General features: G+C 38.1%; 1 pseudogene; it reads left to right on the forward strand.

The window, feature by feature from the left end:
- The first annotated feature begins 1,695 nt into the window (after positions 1 to 1,695).
- On the forward strand, positions 1,696 to 14,809 carry LOC114224760 (peroxisomal membrane protein PEX13 pseudogene; annotated as a pseudogene).
- The last annotated feature ends 2,255 nt before the right edge of the window (positions 14,810 to 17,064 follow it).

A 17,064-nucleotide genomic window follows, 5' to 3' on the forward strand; every position in this document is an offset into this window, starting at 1 on the left:
TTCTGCACTCATGGAGTTTACATCCTAAATGGCAATAAACACTAAACATAATGAGTATATTTTATACTTAGAAGATGTTAAGTTCTACAGAATAAAGAAAAAGAGTGGAGTGGAAGAGACCAGAGTATAGTGAGGGAGATATTGGTTGCCATTTTAAAGAGTGTTCAGAATGATCTTCATTAAAAAGATGATATTTGAAGAAAGACTTAAAGGAAGTTATGGAGAGAAGCGTGTCTCAGAAATGGACATATGGTCTGGTAGGAATAGTCCTATTAGCTTTGGTTCAAAAATGAGAGACAGACTTTTACTACTTTGAGTAGAGATTTATTCTTCTGTATATTCCCAATAAGATTTTACTTTTTAATATTTATAAAAACTTGAAACATATTTTTATCAACTATATTGATATATAAACTGTACAAGTCAATGAATTTTGATAAATTACACCTGTGTACTCACCACCACATGCAAGTTACCGAATATTTCCATCATCCATATGAGTTTCCCTATAATGCTTTGCAGTCCATCCCTCTCTTCACTGCTAGCCCCAGTCAGCTACCAGTCAGCTTTGTGTCACTATAAATTGGTTTGCATTTTCTACAATTTTTATATAAACAGAATCATACAGTATATACTATTTTATGTCTGGCTTAACATGACGCTTTTCTTTTTTTTTTTTTAAGATTTTATTTATTTATTTTAGAGGAACGGGCAGAGGGAGAAGGAGAGAGAGAATCTCAAACAGACTCCATGCTGAGTGCAGAGCCCAAAGCAGGGCTTGATCTCACAACCCTGAGATCATGACTTGAGCCAAAACCAAGAGTCAGAAGCTCAACTGACTAAGTCACCCAGGCACCCAAACACGATGCTTTTCAAATTCATCCACGCTAATGCATATAAAAGTATTTCACATTCCTTTTTATTGCTGTGCATTCCAATATATAAATATACCTTATTGACTTCCAGGGAAGATGGCGGGATAGGATGACCTAGACTCACCTTATCCCACAGATAAAACTAGAGAACACTCACAGCAGTGTAAATAACTCAGAAAATGACCAGAAAACTGGCAGAATAAACTCCACAACTAAATATAGAGAAGAGGCCACACTGAAAAGTGTAGGAAGGGCAGAAACATGGATGGTTAGGAGCTAAATGGTCTCACAGGGCGGTCTGTGGCAGGTGGGGGAGGGGGGAAAACTGCAGGCATGGAAGTGAGTTCTTACAACTAGTGGGACTTAAAACCTGAAATTAGAAAAAAAAAATCAGCTGGTTCGGATCTAGGAGAGCAAGGAGAGTGAGAGGACACTGAGTCCTCACCCTTAAAGAGACAGTACAACAAACAGTCCCTGGAGATACAGCATAGAAGCAGCGATTTGAAAGGTGCCTGGGGCATAGGGGCGGGAGAATTATTTACTCAGAGAGTGTCTGGAGGCACAGATATCACTGAGGAAGTCCTCTAGGAACAAAGGAACTGACAGGCGCCATTTCCCTCTCCCTGTCCCCTACCTAACTTCCTAACACTGCCACCCTGCCCCTGCCACCCAGCCTCAGTCCACTGTGGCAGGGCCCCTTCCCCAGAGGAACCAGGAATGCAAAGATTACCAGCACCACCACCCTGCCACTCTGCTGCCTGTACTGTGCTTCTGTGGAGACTAATGGACCCTTCAGTGCCAGTGCTGCAGGGCCCCTACCATGGCCCACAAAGCTTGCTGGCATCACCACCCCATCCACAACACCACCCCTGCACTGTGCTTCCGGGGAACCACCCTCTCCAATATGCTTTCAGCCAGAGCCCATACAGGGCACTGCTGCAGGTCTGGCAGTGTGCAAGCAGCCCCTACAGTGGACAGCACCACTCCAAAGTAACTCCTGCCTCAGAGAGAGGGAAAGATAACCACACATACCTGTCAGATAGAGGCCTCAGCAGTGGGCTGGAGGCAGACAACTGGTCTATCTATAGGCCCACCCACCAATGAAAGCTTCTCAGTGTACAACATAGGGAAAATGCCCTACATCGTGGGCAAACACCTGGTATGACTCAACTCAAGCCCAAGGAGTCCCCAGACTGGCCCATAACACCACAGGGAAACCATTACAGATAATTGCACTGAAGGAAAAAGCAGCTTAGCCACAATAGCTGGGCACATGCAACACACACAGGTGATCTTCTGGAAGCTCCAGGTTCTGATGAACATGAGATACTACACAGCAGGGCACTACAGGACCTCATCTTCATAAGGCCACTACTTTCTAGTGTAGGAGACATAGCTGATTGTCCTAACACACAGAAACAGACACAGAATGTTAGACAAAACGAGGATACAGAGAAACATGTCCCAAATGTTGATTTCTGTACACAAGTAATGAAACAACAGAAAGAGAAATTTAAAAAACAATCTCATTTATAATTACACCAAAAATAACAAAGTACCCAGGAATATACTTAACCAAAGAGATGAAAGACCTACACTTTGAAAACTAAAACATTTGAAAGAAATTGAAGACACAAAGAAATGGAAAGACATTCCATGCTCATGGATTGGAAGAACAAGTAATGTTAAAATGTCTATACTAACAAAGCAATCTACACATTTAATGCAATCCCTATCGAAATACCAACAGCATTTTTCACAGAACTATAACAAACAATCCTAAAATTTGTCTGAAACCACGAAAGACCCTGAATAGCCAAAGCAATCTTGAAAAAGCAAAGCAAAGCTGGAAATGTCACAATTCCAGACTTCAAGCTATATTACAAAGCTGTAGGGAACAAAACACTATGGTACTAGCACAAAAATAGACATATAGATGAATGGAACAGAACAGAAAACCCAGAAATGAATCCACAATTATACGGTCAATTAAACTTTGACAAAGGAGGAAAGAATATGCAATGGGAAAAACAAAGTCTCTTCAACAAATGTTGTTGGGAAAACTGGAAAGCTACATGCAAAAGAATGAAACTGGGCCACTTTCTTACATCATACACAATAATAAATTTAAATTAGATTAAAGACATAAATGTGAGACCTGAAACCATAAAAATCCTTGAAGATAGCACAGGCAGTAATGTCTCTAACATCAGGTTTAGCAATATTTTTCTAGATATATCTCCTGAGACAAGGGAAACAAAAACAAAAATAAAAATAAACTAGATGTTGAATGAAGAGGTGGTACATATATACAACGGAATATTATTCAGCCATAAAAGAATGAAATCTTGGATCTTTATCCATTCATGTATCGATGGACACTTGGGCTGCTTCCATAATTTCTTGGCTATCGTAAATAATATTGCAATAAACATAGGGGTGCATGTATCCCTTTGAATTAGTGTTTTTGTATTCTTTGGGTAAATACCCAGTAGTGCAATTGCTGGATCATAGGGTAATTCTAGTTTCAATTTTTTGAGGAACCTCCATACTGTTTTATACTGTGGCTGTCCCAGTTTGCATTCCCACCAACATGCACAAGGGTTCCTTTTTCTCCACATCCTCTCCAACTCCACATCATATATATATCCATATTCACACAATGTAATATTATTCAGCCATTAAAAAGAATGAAATCTTGCTATTTGCAACATGGATGGAGTTAGACAGTATAATGCTAAGTAAAATAAGTGAGTCAGAGAAAAATACTATATGATCTCACTCATATGTGGAATTCAAGAAGCAAAGCAAATGAGCAAAGAAAAAAAAAAAAGAGAGACAAATCAAGAAACAGACTCCTGACTACAGAGAACAAACTGATAGTAACCAGAGGGAGGGGTGGGGGGTTGGGTGAAATAGGTGATGGGGATTAAGGAGTACACTTGTCCTGATGAGCACGAGGTGTTGTATGGAATGGTTGTAACACAATTTTGTACACCTGAAACTAATATAACACTGTGTTAACTATACTGGAATTAAAATAAAAACTTGATAAATAAAAAAATTTAAAATATTAAAAATAAAATAAAAAAATTTGGCTTTTAAGCTTCACCAACATATAATAACTGCAAAGACCCAAATAAGCAAAGTCCTCCTATACCCATCAGAGTATCTGTTCAGTGTTTGTTTTACCAAAAAATCATGTAGCTCAAAGAAATATATATTTATATATCATATTCAGTTTATTATTAATATATTAATGTTGCATTTATTAATTGTGTTCTAAAAGTAATTATAACGATCCCACAATCCGTATTTAAGTACTTAAAGCCTATGGACACAGGAAATTTAAAAGCCCAATCCAAATTTATATCCATATGTTTGCTCCACTCAGTTATGATAGAGTAATAAATAAAAGATGTTTAAGGATGAGACTATGTTACATTAATAGGATACAATTCTATGGAGGGTGTGGAATGGAAAGGAATAATAGGAAGTTTCCCAGTGATAATGAAGTTCTCATGTTACACTATGGTTTTTAGCCCCTATTATATACATTTAAAGAAATGATGTGACTTATATTTTTAAATCAGTATTTATGATATGCTAGAAATTTAATACTTTACAACTCCTTAAAATTATAAAATTCTATATATATTTAATTTTAAAATGTGACTGTGACAATTAAAAAATAAAAGTAAAATGTTTGTGTACCCCTTCTCTCAGATCCCATTCCTAGAGGTTGCTCTTTAATTGGCCTTTAATTGGTAAAAGAACGTCACACAGTTTTTAGAGTTCCCCAGGTTATTCTAGTGTGTAGCCAAAATTGACAATAGCTGTAGTCTAAAAACAGTAGTCTCTCTCAATAGGATAACACTGGACAAGGAGCAGGAAAAAATAAAAGCTGCATTGTTTACCACTTACCTAAGAGTGTTAGTTGTCTGGCAAGTAATGGTTTGCAAGGTTTAGAAAAATATCAGATCAATAGTCCTTATAGAACTTGAGCACAAAAATGTTAACCGGTAACTATGGCTGATAACTATGGTGATTTGCAATGATGAAATGCTATTATTTGCCAGGCACTGTGCCAACTATTATAAGTAAATGACATTATCTCACCTGTAGATAATTCCAGGCCGGGAACACTAAAACTCAGCAGGTATGGTGACAAAGAAAAACCCCAGATGGTAGTAATTTAATTATACATTAACTGACCATTGCCCCTGGGTTCATCTATTAGCCTTTTTTTCATAGCAGTATTTCTTTTTGCTTACTGCCCCAAATCTCAAGTCTGCAATTTAACTGTTTTCTACTTCCCTATTCTCATTTTCTGCCTTAGCTGTGTCTTCTTCTCTCTCTTATTTCTTGTTATGATTTATAGTAGTGTTAAAAGATGGGACTAGCATTTGGCCTCGAAGGCCAAATTCCACAATTCATTAACCAAGTCACCTAGTAAAATAATGTAAAATGAGGGTCATCATTACCTTGTGCAGTGGGCCGAATGGTACCAACTCCAGAAGAAAATGCTCACATCCTAACCCCTAGGACCTGTGAATATCACCTTACATAGTAATAGATGTGATTAAGTTAAGGATCTTGAGAGGAGAACCTTATCTCAGGTTATCTGAGTGGACCTTAAATGCAATCACATATGTGCCTGTGAGGGAAAGGCAGAGGGAGTTTTGAGACACGTACACAAGAAGAAAAGGGATAAGAAGACATAGCAGAGAGAGAGCTAGAACCACCACAAGTCAAAGAATGCCAACAGCTACCAGAAGCTGGAAAAAGTAAAGAACAGATTCTCCCCTTCAGTGTTTGGAGGAATTACAGCCCTGCTGAACCATCGATTTCAGATTTCTGGATCCCAATACTATTAGGGAATAAATTTCTGTTGTTTTAAGTCACAGAGTGGCAATTTGTTACAGCAGCCATGATGGTTACCTCCCAAGTCAAAGAATAAGCTCAGGAATGTACAAATGTTTTGTGAACTGAAGTGCTATGTGAATACGAGCTCTCCTTACTGGTCACTTTTACAAGGACCTCCAAGAGCGTGCAAATAGCCATCATCATCATGAATCAGTCTTCATGGAACAGAGGTAAGAGCTGTTTCTGAGGCTTTCCTGTGTCTTTGTACACCCTTCCCCTTAATCCTTCTCTTCCCCCATAAAGCTTAGTATTTCTTTTGGTGGTTGTGTGGATATTGCTAATAGTAGCAACTTCCAAAAAAAAATGAATTAGAACTACCTTAGCTGTGCCTCTTAAATCTTGCCAGCAATACTCTTCTCTTTATTCCAACATCTTATGTCAGTCCAGGATTTAGAGCAGGTTTTCTCAATAGCAGCAAGATTGACACTTGGGACCAGACAATTCTTTGATGTGGGGAATATCCTGCATATTGTATGTTTAGCAGCAGCTTTGTCTTCTATCCATTAATTGCCTATAGTATTGCCCCATCAAAATGCCTCCAGACAAAAAAGGCCAAATATTCTGAGGGGCAAAATGCCAGCCCTCCTTCCTATCCCCACCAGGTCAAGAGCCACTTATTTAAAGAATGATCACACAGACAGGCCAAAGATCTGGTAGGGCTCCACTCCTGGTAGATAACTCCAATCTCCATTCATAATATATTAAGATCTGTCCTAGATCTAAAGAAAGGATATATCTCCTAGTAGCCTACTGATTCATCATTAAGTTAATCTTTTTATAATTTCATCAGTGTTTTTCAAAGTGTGATCAATATTCCATTTGTGGCAGAATCATTTGAGCTTCTTGTTGATCTACTGAGACACCCAGAAATTTGCATTACATGTTTTGTAGATGATTCTTTGATTTGTTAAAGACTAGTTTTGATGAACTTCAGACTCTGGGTGGATGCTGTTTCGGTTTCTCTTTCTTTGTTCTAGAACCTGATCCTGGTTCCCCCAAAAAAGTTCTTCACACTTATTGTCAGTTGAACACCCAATTTTAGATACTACAACCTAGCCTCTGCCTATAGTGACATCTCAGATCCTATATCCTCACTCACAGTACTGATGTATCACCTGTCTGTCCCTAGTAGTACAGTCTCCTTAGGTGTACTCTCAGATTTCCTTAGATGCACATTCAGACCTCTGTATTAAGAGTTAGCTAAACTACTCCCTAATATTGCTGCCTCAGCAACCTTTTGGTGTGGCCAAGTGGCCTCAAGCTGACATTAGCCCCTACCTCAAGCTCTTGCCCTCGATAGTTAACAGCCCACAGAATCACAAGTAAATATAAGTTCCTGATATGACTCCCTCAACCACTCTTGCAATAAGCATTCTCCTCCACCTCCTAGGACCTTCCCCTTGTGTGCTAAGACTCCCAGAATTTTACCAAAATCTACCCTTTTCTGGTTTGAGTTAACCAATCTGAACTTAGCCTAGGAACCCAAAAGCACTCCATCCAAGTACCCAAATAAAGGTATATACCCAGGTCCTGCCATGCTCTCTCTCTACCTGCACTCTGCCGTGACCTCCCTGCATGGCCCCTCTAGGCAGGCAGAGTACCTCCTCCAGGACCTGTGAGTAATAAACTTCTCTATTTCACTTTCTCTTAGAGTCTTTTGTTGAACTCTCCAGGCTTACCATCTGACACCCCAGAGCTATATTTAACAAATGTTAATTTAACAAAGTCACAACACTATGATTATCTCTATACAAATTAACCCTTGACTCTATCCAATGTAGCAACTCTCAATCCTCCCAGCTTCACCATTTTTGTGTATATGCCTACAATCTAAATCCTGGCCTCGTCTTGCCTCTTTAACTCTGAAAAACAATAGCCTAGAGAGGCAAGAAACCCACAGATCTAGCAGAGAAATGGCCAAGTTGAAGGAAACAGATCCTTCAGTATTCCCCATCTTGGTTGCCCAAAGAAACTTGGGAATAATCTTTGATATCTTTTTCTGCCTTATCTTTCATATACCATCCATTATCAAGTCCTATGGATTCAACCTCTTAAATATCTCTTTAATCAACCGCATTCTCGCCATCCTATATAAGGCCTTTGGATGTGCTGTTTCCTCTGTCTTTCTGGCTGCATTGTAGCCACTTCATTGTTAGGTTAAAAAAAGAAAAAAAGTGTTAGCAAGGATGGGGAGAAATTAGAACCCTTCCACATTGCTGGTGGAAATGTAAAGTGGTACAACCACTTTGGATAACAGTCTGGAGTACTTGACGGGGTTAAAAATAGGTATCAAATGACCCAGCCTTTCCTAGGTATGTACTCAAGAAAAGCAAACATCCACACAACAATTTATACGCAAATGTCATAATAGTGTTACTCATAATAACCCCAAAGTGTTATTTGCAATAGTCTAAATGTGTAAGTTGATTAACAAATAAATAAAATATGGTATACCTATGCAATGGAATGTTATTTGGCCATAGGAATGAAGTATTTATACAAGCCAAAACAGGGATGAATCTTGAAAACACCATGCTGAGTGAAAGAAACCTGTCACAAAGGCTGCAGTTGCATAATTTCATTTATATGAAATGTTCAGATAGACAAATACACAAAGTAAATTAATGGTTGTGGTAGCCTAGGGCTGAGGGTAGGGGATGGACAGGGTTTCTTTTAGGAGTGATGAAAACATTCTAAAATTAGATTGTGATAGTTGCATAACTCTGTGATATACTAAATAAAAACCTCAATTGTATGCCTTAAATTATATAATATGTAGACTATATCTCAGTAAAGCTTAAAATGCATCAACCAAAAAAGAGATTTAAATGTCAAAAGTGCATCAACTTAAAATATGAACATTCTTTCAAATATGAATTCCTCCTATATCATCTGATAGTTGGATGGTCAACAGTCAGCATCCCAGATGTATCTTTGACCTCCCTTCCACAGACCATGTCTCATATTCTCCAGGTTATCTAGTGCACTTCAGCCACACCATTCTCCTGTCTATTCCCTAAATGCACCACCTTTTTTTCCTGCCACCATTTTAAGGAATCAGTCATAAGTGTACATACAGAATTGTGAATATCGCAAGGGTGAGATCAAAGAGAAACATACTCATATGGTAAAAGAGAAAATTGTAAATTCCTTTGGGATATAAAATATTAAAAGTGAGTTCTGGAATAACAGATAAGCATACTTGTCTTTTGAAATTTTGTAGTTTTATTTAAACTAATTATTAGCTTCTTGAAATTTTGTTCTTCAGATTTCAGAATGATAGGGTAACTAAGAGTGAGGGCTCTTATCCCAGTATCTAGATTCAAACTGTGGTTCTGCCACTTCTTAAGAAAGTTACTCAATGTCGGGTAACTCAGTTTTTCTCATCTGCAAAAAATGAAAATGATAGTACCTACCTCATCAGGTTGTATTAAAGACTAAGTAAGTTGATATAGAGTGCTTATAATACCTGTAACAGTAAGTATTCAATAATTAGCTAAAATGGAAAACAGTACAATATAATGGTTAAGAGTCAGATCAAAAAGTGTTTGAATCCTGGCCAACCTCTTAAGAGCTCTGGGAATATGCAATCTTGTTCATAGTGTTCTTTTCCTTTTCTCAAAATATCTGTGCATATTTCAGTTCTGCACTTAAAAATTACTTAAGGGGCACCTGGGTGGCTCAGTCAGTTGAGCATCTGCCTTCGGCTCAAGTCATGATCCCAGGGTCCTGGGATTGAGCCCCGCATCCGGGCTCCCTGCTCAGTGGGGAGTCTGCTTCTCCCTCTCCCTTTGCCCCTCCCCCCTGCTCGTGTGTTCTCTCTCTCTCAAATAAATAAAATCTTTAAAAAAAAAAATTAGCTCAGGTCCTGATCTCAGGGTCCTGGGATGGAGCCTGCTCAGCAGGGAGTCTACTTCTCCCTTTCCCTTTGCCCCTCCCACCCTCTGCTTGTGGTTGCTCACACTCAAATAAATAAAATCTTTAAAAAAAATATTTAAGTAATATCTAGAAATTAAAACATCAGAAGGTTAAGAGAAGTCTCACTTCCTACCCTCCCACCCTCGTTTCTTTTTTTTGTATTTTAATTTTTTTATTGTTATATTAATCACCATATATTACATAATTTGTTTTGGTGTAGTGTTCCATGATTCATTGTTTGTTCATAACACCCAGTGCTCCATGCAGAATGTGCCCTCTTTAATACCCATCACCAGGCTAACCAATCCCCCCACCCTCCTCCCCTCTAGAAACCTCAGTTTGTTTTTCAGAGTCCATCATCTCTCCTGGTTCGTCTTCCCCTCTGACTTACTCCCCTTCATTCTTCCTCTCCTGCTATCTTCTTCTTTTTCTTTTTTTTTTTCTCAAAATATGTTACATTATTTGTTTCAGAAGTACAGATCTGTGATTCAACAGTCTTACACAATTCACAGCGCTCACCATAGCACATATCTTCCCCAATGTCTATCACCCAGCCACCCCATCCCTCCCACCCCCGACCACTCCAGCAACCCTCAGTTTGTTCCTGAGATTAAGAATTCCTCATATCAGTGAGGTCATATGATACATGTCTTTCTCTGATTGACTTATTTCACTCAGCATAACACCCTCCAGTTCCATCCACGTCGTTGCAAATGGCAAGATCTCATTCCTTTTGATGGCTGCATAATATTCCATTGTGTATATATACCACCTCTTCTTTATCCATTCATCTGTCGATGGACATCTTGGCTCTTTCCACAGTTTGGCTATTGTGGACATTGCTGCTATAAACATTGGGGTGCACGTACCCCTTCGGGTCCCTACATTTGTATCTTTGGGGTAAATACCCAGGAGTGCAATTGCTGGATCGAATGGTAGCTCTAATTTCAACTGTTTGAGGAACCTCCATACTGTTTTCCAGAGTGGTTGCACCAGCTTGCATTCCCACCAACAGTGTAGGAGGGTTCCCCTTTCTCCACATCCCCGCCAACATCTGTCGTTCCCTGACTTGTCCCACCCTCGTTTCTATACCTCAGGCTAGCCACTCTACTTTTCAGGTTTCAGTTTTGGTTATAGCTCTAAATAACAATTTTACCTCTTTTATTTACATCTAAGTAAAAGATGAAAATTTTAATCGCTCCTTTCCTCCAGTTTTATAATTTTAATTCTTCTACTGCTGAATAACTTTAAAAGACACTTAAAAATATTTTTCTCAACCAATCAATTTTAGAAAATAACTTCACTTCCTTCTGAATTATCAGTTATACTATTACTTTAGTAGTTTTCTTTCTAGAAATTTGTCCATTTCATTTGTTAGCATAAAATTGCTCATAGTATTTCTTTATAATCCTTTTTCTATATAGTCATTAATAAAGTTCCCTCTTTCATTTTGGATTCTGGTATTTTCAATCTTTTTTCATATGTTGATCCAGCCAAGTTTGTCGATTTTATTGATCAGTTCAAATAACCACCTTTTGGCTTCATCGATTTTTCTCTACTGTTTTTCTATTATCTATTTTATTTTCTGCTCTAAATCTTATTTCATTCCATCCATTTGCTTTGGGCTTAGTTTGTTCTTTTCCAGTCTTAAGGTAAAAGGTTAGGTTGTTGATTTGTGCTCTTGTATAATGTAGGCAGGAGAAGCTATACATATTATCCCTCTGAAGCATTGCTTTAGCTGTATCCCATTATGGTACATTGTCTTCATTTTCATTCATTCCAATGTATTTTATATTTCTCTTGTGATTTATTTTTGACACATTGGTTATTTAGGAACAAATGTTTAAATTCCACATATTTATGCATTTCCCTAATTTCCTTATTTTTTCATTGTGATTATTTTGCATGATTTTAATCTTTTTAAATTTACTGAGGCTTGTTTTATGACCTAACATATTGCCTAACCTAAAGAACGCTCCATATGCCTTAAACAGCAAATATGTCTGACTATACATGGCATAAAGGGAAAACAGTCCTCAGCTTGATTCCATGATTCAAACAGCATTAAGCCTACTGGCCAAGGTTTAATTTGGGGATTCCACACCAGCAGAGGTGCTATCTCTTTCACAGGAAATTCACATCTTACTACATGTGTTAAAAGTAGCCTGGGGTTAGCTAGAAACAGTATTTATCAGCCTTTTTCAAATCATGGCATTCAAAAAATGGTTTTATTCACAAGGCATACTGGAGTAAACAGAAGCAGCTCCTTATACGACTCTGGCTCTTCCAAGTGAAAGCCTAACTACACAGAGGTGAAAGGAATACCTAAGCACACTCATAACTAGAGTGCCATATGCTCCATGTTGCTTGTTGTCCAGTTATGACTACTAATTCCTGCTTTTTCAAAGACCTTCCAGCTTGGATAATGGACTATGATTACCCTGCCTATAACCTACTCAGAGTAATACCAGCCACTACTACCAGGTTGGGAAGCCAAACTACAGCACTACTCCCACCAAACAGTTTTCAACCCCAGCTGCACATTATTTTACCAAGAGAACTTATAAAAGCCAATGCTTAGTTCTACCCTCCAGATTTGGACTTTAGGTATCTGCATGTTTAAAAGCTCTAGGGTTGATTCTTTTGAGTACGGGTTAAGAATCATAGCACCTAGTTTGGATAGAACCCACCATGCAGTATCATATCATTCTACTTTCGTTAGCTGAAGCAGAATAAGGAGAAACAAACTCTAGCCTGTCCATTCTGACTCCTCTTCTGCTCCACCCAACCCCAATTTCTCTCCAGCAACCTTAAGGGGTAACCTTTGTTACTAGCCCCCACTACTCAGAACTGGTGAGACCTCGATGTTTATTTTTCACTCACCTTATGTGGTTTGTTTATATTGGCACCAGTGAGCACCTATTAGTCCCTACCCGTCTCCTATCTTCCAAAAATACCTAGAAATTACTGCTCTATTGATGGCACGGTCTGTTTTCTAATATTGCTATATTTGTCTACTTGTTTTGCATTTCTTTAGCCACTTTAATGAATTTTGGAAAAGGAAAAGGGAAGGCTTCATCTCACCATTTTCAAACTTTTTTCATTATTTGGTTTTTATAGAGAGCAATGGCTAGTTCTAATTATCTTCTTCATGTACATTTTTTTGTTCTTAATATTCAGCAACGAACTTCATCAACAATCAATTCCCATTTTCCATTGAAAAAGAGGGACACTTCCCTTCTGAATCCAAGATAACCCTATCAATAATAGTAATGGCTAAATGTTGTGACATATCTCACCATCCATTCAAATTGTCATTCAGGCTCTTATTACAGTGGACAAGTAAGGAGCTTTGCAAAAGTAGAGACTGAGGGTGAGGAGATAGCTTTGGGTAAATATCCTGAGTTGTTTAGGTCTAACTTATGTCTGATACTAAGTTTACACATAATCAGATGTTGTTAATGTCAAAATTAAGAGAAAATTTCTATGCCTTTAACAAATCTCCACTACCCTCACCTAAGTACTTTTGTAGTCAAGGCATAAATTCCCAAGTGGTAAAAAATATTGGCCTCAAAAAACAAAAAACACAAACAAAAAAAAACTACTGGCCTCTGCCACCAGTAAAATTCTTGTTCACCTCAGTTACACAACTACTGAGGACCTGTTCTACTGGTGACTGAGGGAAAAAAATCCAGACTTGGTAGCAAATGCTCATAATGCTTCAACAATTTCTGAGGGTTTAATAAACAAATTTGGACCCCTCCTCTCATCACTTAATCCCACCCAATTCAATGCACAGTATAAACAAGTAATTTAAATAGAACCTTAGAGAGCATGGCCTGGGAGCTGAGCGGAGGCAGAGGAGGTGGCTTCCCAGCCGCCTCCTCCCCCCCACCCCCAGAAACCCTGGGAGACCCGCCAAGTTCCTGGGGCCGGGCCAGGACTAGGACCTGGCCCCACTTTGCAATCTGCTGATTTGGGTCCTACTTTACTGATGAGCCCTGGACAACCAACACTTACCAGAGTGCCCCCACCTATTCTTCCAAGGCCATCCCAGCAGACAGGAAGCAGCAATGTGAATAGTTTCAGACCTGCTTATAGCTCATTTTCTTCAGGATATGGTACCTATGGAAATTCAGTTTCTGGAAGCTATAGCCCTTATAGTTATGGATATAATGTGTTAGGCTATAATTGTCTCTGTGTAGATGATCTGCCACCTAGTAGATTTGTTCAATAAGCTGAAGAAAGCAGCAGAGGTCAGTATCGTGCATGCATTTGCCTCTGTCAGTATGATGATGGATGCTACCTTTTCAGCTGTCTGTAAGTTTCAGGGCTGTATTGGATGTAGCAAATCACTTTTCCCAATTAAAAATACATTTCATAAAGGTTTTTTCAGCTTTTGCCTTAGTTAGGTCTATCAGGTATCTTTAGACATGGTGCAGTGAATGATAGTTTGAGGCTCTGAGAATGAGGACCTTTGGGCCAAAAGTGAAGAAGTGTGGCTTGCCTTGGTGATGAGGACGGAGCAGCTAACTCAGCAAAATCTTGGCCAATATTCTTTTTTGCTCTTATCCTTGGTGGTGGTCCTTACCTCATCTGAAACTGCTATCTACCCATAACGATGAAGTAACAGACAGCACAAACTGGGCAAATGTGAGGATGACCATGTATGTAGCTGCTAGAGCAGAATATGATTTTGCTGCTGTATCTGAAGAAGAAATTTCTTTCCATGCTGGTGATATGCTAAACTTAGCTCTCAAAGAACAGCAACCCAAAGTGTGTGGCTGGCTTCTGGCTAGTCTTGATGGTCAAACAAGACTTATACCTGCTAATTATGTGAAAATTCTTGGTAAAAGAGGTGGAAAAGCAGTGGGGTCCAGCAAAATTTCTAAGCAGCAACAATCTTTTACCAATACAACACTAATTAAAGGAGCCACGCCTACTGATTCTTTGGATGAACAGGAAGCTGCCTTTGGATCTTTGTTGAAACTATTAAGGTTCCAGTTGCACCTGATTCCACTGGTAAAGGTGGAGATAAACCAGATTTTTTATATCTTTCATGTTTGCCTGCAATTGAACTATACTTTTAAAAAATTACTTCTAGGGGCGCCTGTGTGGCTCAGGTGTTAAGCGTCTGCCTTCAGCTAGGGTCATGATCCCAGGGTCCTGGGATAGAGCCCTGCATTGGGATCCCTGCTCCGTGGGAAGCCTGCTTCTCCCTCTCCCTCTCCCCCTGCTTGTGCTCCTTCTCTCGCTTTGTCAAATAAATAATCTTTTTAAAAAAATTACTTCTAGGGTGCCTGGGTGGCTCAGTTCGTTAAGCAACTGCCTCCAGCTCAGGTCATGATCCTGGAGTCCCAGGATAGAGTCCCACATCGGGCTCCCTGCTCAACAGGGAGTCTGCTTCGCCCTCTGACCCTCCCCCCTCTCTCTCATTCTCTCTCAAATAAATAAAATCTTTAAAAAAAATTACTTCTTACAAAGAAATCACAATCCAATGAACACATTTGTTAATGGCTATTCCAGGTGTTTTGCTGCTAGAAATTATTAAAGTTGTACACTAGCATGTTGGTCTAGTGACCTGATTACATTTTACAAGTTACTGGACCTCATAGTCCAATTTATTTCACCTAGATTTTAAGATTATGGAGATCGCTATCATTTTCATCTGTTATTTGAAAGTAAGATTGATATACTATAGAATACACTGTTTGCTACAGTAGGGGTCTTTAATGCTTTTTAAAGTTAGAGCTTAAGGGTGCCTGGGTGGCTCAGTCGTTAAGCGGCTGCCTTTGGCTCAGGTCATGATCCCAGCATCCTGGAATCGAGCCCCACATCGAGTTCCCTGCTCGGTGAGAAGCCTGCTTCTTCCCTCTCCCACTCCCCCTGCTTGTGTTCCTCCTCTCGCTGTATCTCTCTGTCAAATAAATAAGTTCTTTAAAAATAAATAGTTATAGCATAATTGATTTGCAATCCTCAGAAATCAAGTGATAACATATAAATATGAAAACAGGCAAAAGCCTTTTTTTTTACAAATTTAAATGGAATAAAAATTTTCCGATCTGTGTATAAATAAATAAAACCTTAGAGATGTCTATAACGAAATTTAAACTGAATAAAAATTTTCTGTTCTGTGTATAAATAAATAAATAAATCGAACCTTAGAGATGGCTATAACCAAGTTTCTTAAATTAAGGCTGGTAGTTGGCAGCCTATATAATAAAATGTCACTGTGTCAAAACTATACACTCCCTTCCTTCTTCCCATATTTTATATGGGATTTGTGGGGAAAGAGAAATGAAACTGGATAAATTCTAAATTCAGTCAATACAAGCAAAAAAGAGTAAATTCAAATACTTTGTTGCACATCACCTAAGTAAATCAGAAACCATTTTATAGAAGGGTGTTTCAAACAATGTTAAAATGAAAAAAAAATGTTTAGCTTATTTAAAATTCTTGTTTTGGGTCAATTTTAAATATTTAGTTCCTTAGCCAGTAAAATTTTTTTAAAATATTTTAAAATGTATTAAATGGTTTTGTATCTTATTTGCCATTAAATATAATCAATGATTTACTCAATTATCAAAAGTACTTTGTGAACAATGTGAGTCTGATGAAAGCAGCTTTGTATAATTATGCTTTGTTTTTCAAATTCAAAGTAATAAATGTTCATTCTTTCCAAAGACTCAATTTAAAAAATATTTAAAAAATATTTAGCATATTACTGCTTTAAAATTTTAAAACACAGTCTGTACTTAATAACATTTTCAAATTTGTCAGTAAGAGGTTGGTGCTATGAAGAGGAGGGAAAGTGGTTGGGGACAGGAAAGAAAGGAAGAGAATATTCTTAAAGTGAATGTTGATAAAATTAAGAGAAATAATGGATATCATCATCAGTTAACTATATAAAAACTTCCTGCTATTTTAGCACAACCTGGTGATGACTGTTTTAGGTACAGCAAATGTGAGAAAAAAATCAGTAAAATTTTCTAGTTATTTTAAATCCACTTATAGTAATACCCTTTTAATTCACAAATTTAAATATACACATTCAGAGCAACTATAAAAACACTGCCTTATTTTTAAAATGGCATTTCCAAAAAAGGAGTTAGCCAAATACAATAGCAAAATTACATGATTACAGTAGGCTGAATGTGCAAACGACATCCTTTAACTAAACATCAGAAAGTAAAATAATCACACAGCCCTCTGTCATCAAATTATTTCAAAAACCTAATATTGGTACACCTATGAACAAAAGTACAGAAATCTCTTTACGACAAACGGCTTAGAACAGCATAACACTGTTTCATTTCTTCAGCATCTTCCCCTCTAGCACTCTCCT

The sequence above is a fragment of the Eumetopias jubatus genome, unplaced genomic scaffold (assembly GCF_037043125.1).
Source record: "Eumetopias jubatus isolate StellerSeaLion01/CBP00866 unplaced genomic scaffold, mEumJub1_p1.0 scaffold_17, whole genome shotgun sequence".
In the NCBI taxonomy this organism is placed as follows: Eukaryota; Metazoa; Chordata; class Mammalia; order Carnivora; family Otariidae; genus Eumetopias; species Eumetopias jubatus.